The 9,429-nt window shown below is 43.0% G+C and overlaps 1 protein-coding gene across 7 annotated transcripts in view; it reads left to right on the top strand.

The window, feature by feature from the left end:
* Positions 1 to 3,104: 3,104 nt before the first annotated feature.
* LOC125292466 (amyloid beta precursor protein binding family B member 2-like) overlaps positions 3,105 to 9,429 on the top strand; it is a 34,817-nt gene continuing 28,492 nt past the window's right edge. For 5 of the 7 annotated variants that reach the window (XM_048239818.1, XM_048239800.1, XM_048239791.1 and 2 more), the window contains exon 1: positions 3,106 to 3,229. The gene's annotated coding sequence lies outside the window, so the exon portion shown is untranslated. Of the gene's footprint in view, positions 3,230 to 3,424; positions 3,839 to 9,429 lie in introns of those variants that run through there. The other 2 variants (XM_048239809.1, XM_048239777.1) reach the window with 2 other exon arrangements.

Below are 9,429 nucleotides of genomic sequence, written 5' to 3'. Positions count from 1 at the left end.
GATAGTCCATTCCTCAAAAGCAGGTATTCATGTCAATGAAACTGTCAGTGTCATCAAAATGAGAAGTCTTGACACCATCGTTTATGAACAAGATAGTCAAATGGCTTTGTCATGTTTTCATTATGACAGTTCTCTCAGTGTTTTCCAATACAAAAAAAGGTCAGAACTCGGTGACACTACCTGAACATGCTCAAGACAGCACTATACAGTACTTATACAGCCATTTGAAAACTACAGTAAAGTTACACATTGCTGTAAGTTAGGTGAGTAAGTGAGTACAAGACACTGAATACGTACATTTTTACTGTATGCTCTTTGCTCTTTGTTCTACAGCATTGTGACAGAATTTGATAACTAGTTCAACAATTTTGTATGTAATGACTCAAGCAATGAAATGAAGACTATTCGTTTTATTGGGAACGACTATTCAGCATTCATAAGTATAGTTCGTTTTGACTGACATGACATAAGCAAATGATATTGTTAAAAAACAGCAGAGAATTGTATGAAAGCAACTGATACATGTCCAAAAGTACTTGCAATTTGTTCAGAGGAAGGAGAAATTGCTACTATGATGTGCACAAATGACTAAATGTTGTGGAGGTTGAACTAATAGTTATGAGAATTTTAATTCTGATCTGAAAAAAGCACCAAAGCGACTGAGAAAAACTTTAAATTAATTTATGTGTACATTTAGTGACTGTACACCTATCAGCCTGTAGATGGTAGTGTTGAGCAAAGGGTTGCTGGTAGAGGATGATACGGAGAGGATGCACGTATACACACACACACGCACATATGCACACACACTCGCATTCACACGCACAGACACACACGCATGCACATACACAGAAAAAACACATGCAATGACACACAAACACACACACACACACACACACAAACACACACACACACACACACACACACACACACACACACACACACACAGGCACGCACACACTCACACGCATGCACACACGTAAGCACGCACACATACACACAGACACACACAGGCACGCACATACAAGTGCACATACTATAGGTATCGGCAATAGGCTGCATTTCCAGTATTGACGTTACATAGTTTGTCCACCAGATGGCGCAGCATCTTGCTGCAAGACACACACGCTTGATTGGGTTCCACTTCACCTCCAGTTTTGTGGCTTGTGTAGTCATGGTAGGATGATTTTCATGTGAAATGTAATTCCCATTTCTTCTTTATGTAAATAAACCTAAGAATGTTTATCGCACATGCTTGTTTTTTTACTGCAGGTATGTTAATCTTACACCAGCGTAATGTTATATCCATAGGTAAAATAATGTTAATGTTAGCATTGGTTGAGTGATGGAGGCTAGTTTGATTGTTGGTATATTTGTGAAACAATGTGGTTACAGCCTACTAAGCAAATTGATAACAGTACTGTAATTGTCTCTTTAGACTGTCATCCCATTGTTTTCTGACCATACTGACAGGAGATAAATTAGTTAGCCACAATACTAAGGTCTCTAATTTGATGATTTTCTGATGGAAGATATACAGCAGGGCATGAATACCTGTCTATGATGCATCCTAAACACCGGGCTAGGAAATTTCTTCTTGCTAAATTGTTTTTTCTGCTGTTGACTCGCTCACAGTCCTTGGTGGCCGTCAGTGCTTTTCAAAATGTTGCATTAAGACCACAAAAAGTCTACAGGAAATAAATGTGAGCATCTGAACTAACGTTCATTCCCAAACACCCACTAGACTACCCTAGTTTCAATCTTCAATTTCTTGCATTTCAACAAGGTGTTTCAAGTAAGGAAGAGCATGGTTAAAAGTAAAGTAAGGCTAAAAGTAAAGTAAAGTAACTATACTTGTAAAATGTTTTGCTTGCATAAAGGGAGAGTCATTAAGTGTATAAACTGCTCACAAAGAAAGTTTGTGGCAATGTGGTTATCACAGAACCAAGACCTCTTTTATTCTTGCTATTCCTTCTATTCCATACCTTATTTTATTTCTTAAAAAGTAAATTACTGTATATGAAGAGCTAGATAGTTAGGCCTATTCAAATACATAATGCCCCACCTTGATTAGAACCACGTTATGGAAGAACATTTTTACATTGTGTTTGTTAAAAATGACTATCGGCAGATATATCAGTTATCAGTTTTTGAAAAACTCAAATATCGAAATCAGTATCGGCCTTCAAAATCCCATTTCGGTCAGGCTCTCACACACAGGTACACACGCACAGACACACACGCATGCACACACACACACATCCACACAACCAGACGCACGCAGACACACACACAGGCACGCACACATTCACACACACACACACACACACACACACACACACACACACACACACACAGGCACGCACATATAACACAAAAGTTGCACGAGTAGGGGGTGGAGTAGGAGATGGAGACAAATTGACAAGCGTGATTTATTTTCGTGGAGAGGATGTACAGCACTGTGCAGCGCTCATATTTTGTACGGCTATGCGGTACATCTAGTCTAATAAGAAATTATCTAAATCCAAGCAGTCCATTAAAAAGGGAAATACTAGTTTTAAGATACTTCCACACTGCCCAGACAGAGCCCATTCCAGTCAATGCCCCATCCAGAATGTTCCGAAAACCAACTTCCAGCTTCCAGCACCACACTGCCATTATCAGCCTTATCAAAAAGAATGACTTGGACATGTCAAACTCAAACAACTCAATCCCATACGCCGACTGTGCACACTGACCCAGTTGATGTTGGGGCAGTGTGTAAGCACCTTAGGATGAAATAGGCCTAAATGTGACTTTTAGCATAAAACAATGTCATAAATATCACTCAGAGCTGTTAAAAGAGTTGCCTGACACCAATTTCGATTTCAACATAGAGATGTTAATGTTTCACATGCAAACGTGCAATGCATCTCAGTGCATAGGGTACCACAGTTGCAGGCAACGTTGGTAAGACTAGGTGCCTTGGGAAGCTCAAATATAAGCTTGAGAGAAAAGTTGTGTCCATTTGGAGGCGTTATAATTGCATCATGACCTTATTATAACCTACTACTTGTGTGTCAGACTGTGCATAATCTCGGGGGGCCGGGAAAAGTGTTTCCTGTAGTTCCTACGGTGATTGGGGCGTTCAGTTCCGGAGCGGCAGCAGCGACATCTGGAAGGGAGGAGAATTGGAAAGAAAGGCAGAAGAAAAGCAGAGAGGGAGAGTGAAGGGGCGCTGACACAGGAGGTAAGTAAGGCGGCGAGAAAATAACATTTAGTCTAGAACCTAACAAAACTGCATGCTGTAATCATGTAGGCCTTTAGTTGTAAGTGTCTTGTTGCTGTCTTTGGAGTCAGCTGCATTACTCTAACGAGGATAGCACCCGTGTTGGCTCTCCTCGGTGGGCGACGCATTGTGCTCTGGCTTTGCGTCGCGGAGTTGGGGGAGGTTGGAAGTAGAGGGGAGGTCTGGACGGCAGATGATTTCTACAGTATCAGTTGATCAGAATAAAACATAGTTTTATTTTCTCTTTGGTGATATCCTGAGAATTATATTCTGCATGCGTCCTAGACTCAGTCACTGTCCAGTTTGTCCTATTGATGAGACAGTGGGACTACTGCAGTTTCAGTGTAGCTTAGCCTTCACAGTGCATTGCCGTCACCAGGGGTCCATGCCTGCTGTTTGTGTCTTGTCTATGTTAACTCCTTGAGTATTTATTTCGAGTTGATACCAGACCGACACATTGGCACTGGAGGAGAAAAAACAAACGAAGTTAGTCATTTTGTGTTATTGCGCTGGTGGTGGTCTGATCAAGGCGATTGGGAATATTTGTGACGATTATGATCCTCTGCAAATGTAAGTTTCTGATTTTATACCCCCATTTACACAGCATTCCATGAACCCCTCCGTCAGGGGAGCAGGACTGCGAAAGATGGGAGGCAGTCTCTGAAGCAGAGCCTAGTTGCGCGTTTCTTATTAGGTTGTTACCATCATTTACATCAACCATTTAATGATATTGTCACCCTCACATGGCATTTGATGTACATCTGTTTTTGCTGTGATATTTTGCGGCAAGAGAAGACCGCATTGGTCAGCCTGACCGCTTCTGTCGCCGAGTCTGCGGCAGTAATGTGGGCCATGGCGAGGCGAGTGGACATAGATCCATTTTCAGTCCGGGACGTCGTCCTAAGGCGTCACTGGCGTCTGAATCAAGCCAGCGCTCTTTGAAACCTAACAGTGTGCATATGACTTTCCTAATACAAGTGCCAGAAGTCCAAATCGCTGTTCAAATATCTCCGTGATTTAAGCCTATGATTTTAACCTAACCCGACTATTTGTTTGAAATGCCTGGCAGTTATTGGAGTAGGCCTACTCCACTATTCAGCAGCTTTATTGTTGCCAGATTTAGCTGTGATGTTAGAGCCAGCTGAGGTAACAGCTTTGCACCATTCGAACTCAGGTGTTTACATGAAGCAGGATACATGTTTTGTTTTGTTTTTTCGTGCTCTTTCCTTTTCTATCTCACTGTCAACGTGCTAAAGAATTGCCATTGGTTTGGCATAGTATTCCAGCTGAGAAATCCCCTAGTTAAACTCAGTCTCGGCTGTCACGTTACAACATGCGAGTGCACAGGAAAGATGAAGGCATAGGCCTACGAATTTGTATTACATATGGAGGAGTGGACGTTATTGTTTGTGTGTGTAACATGCAATGTCTTGGTGAATGGAGCGTAAAAGTAAAAATAGCTGGTCAGCCAGTAAAAAGTTAGGAATTGAGAGTTAACGTTAATGTTGGTCAGAGGTGAATTTTATGTGTGTTAAGTGTTACATTCCTAATGCCTTTAACGTTTTGGCATAGTGGAGACATTATTGTTTACTTGTAGACCTGGCCTACCATGCCTGTGGGTTTGTTGCACAGTTTAGAGGGTTCTAAAATGTGTTCTCTGCAAAGGAAATCTTTATGATGTCATGTAAATGCCTCCACTCCAGACTCCAGAAAGCCTGACTTCCTGGAATTGTGAATGAGTTAGATTTTTAAATGTTTGCTATATTTATGTTTATGTTAATTTAGAAGATGTTTGTGTCCAAAGTGATTTACAACAGTAACAATTAGCACTGAATTTGCATTAACAGTTAAAAGGAAAGTATATAATATAGTATAATAATAATAGACTAATAATAATAACAATACTATTGGTAGTAGCAAATCTTCATACAATAGGCGTATACATTTACATAAACCATGACTCTGTAATTAATTAATTAATTAATTAATTGATTGATTAATTAATTAGATGCAAAAAAGATGCTTCCTGAAAATCCCACAGCTGTTGGGTTACTGTCTCTACTGTCAGTTGTTGTTGTTGCTAGTATCTCTCTAGTATCTATCTAGTCTTCAGAATAGATAGACACACACACACACACACACACACACAGGAGGTAAGATGGGTTTGACAAGAGCCAGTAACATTGGTTATGTGGCGTTGGGCAGGTGTTAGGCAGGCCTGCGCAAAGAAAGTAAAGTAGGGTTTACAAATGCTAAGTCCAATAAAAAATGAGTGAATAGCAAATTTAGCAGGCTTCCATTGGAGTAGCGTCATCAATAATGATCAGTGGTAGAGGGTAGAGCTGCGGGTTATTGTGCCAGGCTCTCTCTCTCTCTCTCTCTCTCTCTCTCTCTCTCTCTCTCTCTCTCTCTCTCTCACACACACACACACACACACACACACACACACACACATACACACACTGCTGACAGAGGAAAAAATGAGTCAGCCTTTGGGGAAAAACACTGCAGAGGAGCGCAGCAAACTTTGGAGTGTAGTGAGAGTGGGTACATATGTGCAAGGGGGTTGGGGTTGGATCTTTGTGTAGGACATGTGTGGTGATGGTGTTGGTGTGTGTGTGTGTGTTTGTATGTGAGTGTGTGTTTGTGTGTGTGTTTGTGAATGTATGTGACTGGAAGGTGTGTTGTGGAGGTGTCTGAGAGACTGCCCTCCGTTTGAGCTGTTTGGTGAGTATGCTCAGTGAACTGGGTCGGTGTTGGATGGCTTATTGCTTTGATGGAAAATTATTGAAATTATTGCTGGATCTCTACTGTCGTGGTAGCACATATACAACGTGGAACGCAGTCTCGTCATGCCATATTGTCTCACAGTATGCAGCTGTTTGTGTGGGTTAGTGTGTGTGTGTTTATGTAGGTCCACAAGATCTATCCTGAGTAATAGAATGGAAAGGCATTCTGCAGGGTGTTGAGACTCTGCCTGAGGCTGCTCCTCTCAGTCTCTCTGAAGCTTCATGAAGTTGACCCATACTGATGGAGGAGGAGGGGTTGGGGGTCGGCAGTGCTGTTCAAGTGATTGAGATGACCAGAACAGATTGTCAGCATACCATCTTAGTGATGCTCCTCTAACTTATAGCTGTCTGGGCTTCAAGCATCACAGTGGGGTTCTTTTAACTTAAAATAACAGCTTTAAACTTATGCTGATGATACACTAATTTATGTGAAGAATGAAGTATCTGACATTGCCAATGCATGCCTGGAACGCATGATATCGCGCTATGTAACATGGTTGGATCATGACTCTTTTAGTCAGTTTTTGAAGTGGGTACTGTCTTGAATATTGAATATTGACGCCAAGAATTGATATAAATTCTTCCATCGTTCTACCTTTAAGTATAACTGAGTAATCTCTTACAGAAATGCTATTTTTCTGGATGATGAATACTTTAAGGTTGTCAGTCTGACAAGGCCTTTGAGAGTTATGTCTATTTCAAGATAATAGTGATAAGAGAGTGTCCTTCCCTTGTCCACAGCCTGCCTGACCTTAGAATGCTTTAGTTAAGAACTTTGTCAGAGAAGATGCTTTTTGACTCTTTGATGTTCCTGATCATACTGATGACATCATCCCAGACACCTCAGAAAGGGCTTATGGCTCTGGTGAGTCACATTCTTCAGAGCTGGGAGAGTATTGGGTGGCCTGGTGGCTGGGAGAGTATTCTGTGCCCTGTCCTCAATGTATGCAGTGGTTTGATAGGACATTGAAAAGCCTCAGCTCTGACTCTTAATCCAGGATGTTTATTAGTCTACGTGTTACATGTTTCTAAGCCTTGAGGATGTAGATGCATGGATATGGCTAGTATTTACCTTGGCGTAGAGCTAGGTTTTCCATTGCAAAAACTCATCCCGCCCAGTATGCATTCCTCTATAAGGCTGGGAGCTTGAAAGTAAATGTTGATGCCTTTATGTTGGTGTGAGTTTAAACAAACATACCTCTGTATGAGGAGGTTGTGGATATTGTAGCAACAATGCCTTCAGAAAGTCACAAGGTAAAAGATAGAGTTACCACACGGCCCAACGAGATACACACAGATTCTAAATATGACACCAGACGCCCCAAGGTAACCACACACTTACACAGAAACACCTACTGCACGCTTATAAGCACACACACTAACTCACAAACCCACAGAGCACTACTATTTAAAATCATAGTCAAATAGTGCCTTAAAATTGTGTCTTGATATTTCTGCTCTTGAAGCCTGTATGTGTCTCCTTTTCCCATCAGATATCCCTTTGGTTGGCGCTGTTACGTCTGTCCTCCTTGGGACTATATCATTTTTATGTGTCTCAGCTGTGTGTCCTTCTGTGTATGTGAGGCAGTCTAGCACCCTGTGGTGTGTTCTGGTACAATAGCAGTATTGTGTGTATGTGTGTGTGTGTGTGTGTGTGTGTGTGTGTGTGTGTGTGTGTGTGTGTGTGTGTGTGTGTGTGTGTGTGTGTGCGTTCTGGATTGGATTGGACTGGAAGCCAGGCTGAATTGTTGTTGAAAGTGTGTGTGTGTGTGTGTGTGTGTTTGGGTAGAGTGTGTGTGTGGTGTGTGTGACTGCATTGTTGTTCTAGGAGGCAGACAGCCATGAGGCCTGTTTGCATTAGGAAAGGAAGACTGAGGCCCTTTTCATTCGGAGACACTATGTGTGTGTATATATGTGTGTGTGTGTGTGTGTGTGTGTGTGTGTGTGTGTGTGTGCGTGTGTGTGTGTGTGTGTGTGTGTGTGTGTGTGTATCCTTTTTCTTTCACCCTGTTTGTGTGAAGACTTGGAAGCAACCCACCCAGCATCTAAAAATGAAGTGAGTTTGTCCTGTCAGGGTGTGTTTGTCTGCTCCACGTCTCTTTCCTCCTCTCCTCCTCTCTCCACGTCTCCTCTCCTCTCTCCTGTTGTCCTCCTTCTCCTCTCCTCCTCTCTCCACGTCTCTCCTCCTCTCTCCACGTCTCCTCTCCTCTCTCCTGTTGTCCTCCTTCTCCTCTCCTCCTCTCTCCACGTCTCCTCTCCTCTCTCCTGTTGTCCTCCTTCTCCTCTCCTCCTCTCTCCACGTCTCTTCTCCTCTCTCATGTGTCCTCCTTCTCCTCCTCTCCTCTCTCCACGTCTCCTCTCCTCTCTACTGTTGTCCTCCTTCTCCTCTCCTCCTCTCTCCACGTCTCCTCTCCTCTCTCCTGTTGTCCTCCTCCTCTCCTCCTCTCCTCTCTCCATATCTCATCTCCTCTCTCCTGTTGTCCTCCTCCTCTCCTCCTCTCTCCACGTCTCCTCTCCTCCTCTTCTCTCCTCTCTCCTCCTCTCCTCTTCTCCTTTCCTCTCGTCTCCTCCTCTGCTTCTCCTCTGTCTGTTCCTCGGTAAACTGTGTCAGTCTGATCTTGGGTCTGTCTGGGGTGTGTGTGTGTGGTTTGCGCTGGTATTGTTTTGGTGAGTGATATACACACAGGTCATACTTATGTGCATGTTTGTGTTGATAAGAGCTCTGAGTTGGTCAGCACTTTCCACCTGGTTCTGTTGTTCTGGGCTGTGGAAGCTGCATCTCATTTTCCACAGCTGTCATGTCTCTGGTGTAATGTGTGTGTGTGTGTGTGTGTGTGTGTGTGTGTGTGTGTGTGTGTGTGTGTGTGTCTGTGTCTGTGTGTGTGTGTGTGTGTGTGTGTGTGTGTGTGTGTGTGTGTGTGTGTGTGTGTGTGTGTGACAGCATGACATTGACATCACTGGCTAATTTGAGATGCACTGCATGTCAGACCCTCAATTTGTACAAGTCAGACAGTTTCACTAAATGAATGAATGAATGTGTGTGTGTGTGTGTATGTGTGTTTGGGGGCTAGAGGGGTTTGGGTTTTGACTGGTTGTCAGACCTGTCTTTTGATTGCTTGTACACCAGACAGTGATGGTGGTTTGCTCTCTGAAAGGCATGGCTCAGTCCAGTATTTGTGAGCTCCAATATAAAAATAGGACTTGGCCCTAGTGACATTTTTAGCCACATAATTTTCATATCCCGCCGGTGGGACAGTTACCCCCCTTCCCCAGTGCACAAGACCTGGTGCTAGGGCTCAGTTGTGTTTCTAAGGGATATCAAGTGACCCAGAGGGCTGAAATGTGGTCAGTTCAGAGATGCTTGTAATCTGG

The sequence above is a fragment of the Alosa alosa genome, chromosome 1 (assembly GCF_017589495.1).
Source record: "Alosa alosa isolate M-15738 ecotype Scorff River chromosome 1, AALO_Geno_1.1, whole genome shotgun sequence".
Lineage (NCBI taxonomy): Eukaryota > Metazoa > Chordata > Actinopteri > Clupeiformes > Clupeidae > Alosa > Alosa alosa.
The sequence above is the reverse complement of the archived record's forward strand: the minus strand, read 5'-3'. Positions and strand labels throughout refer to the sequence as shown.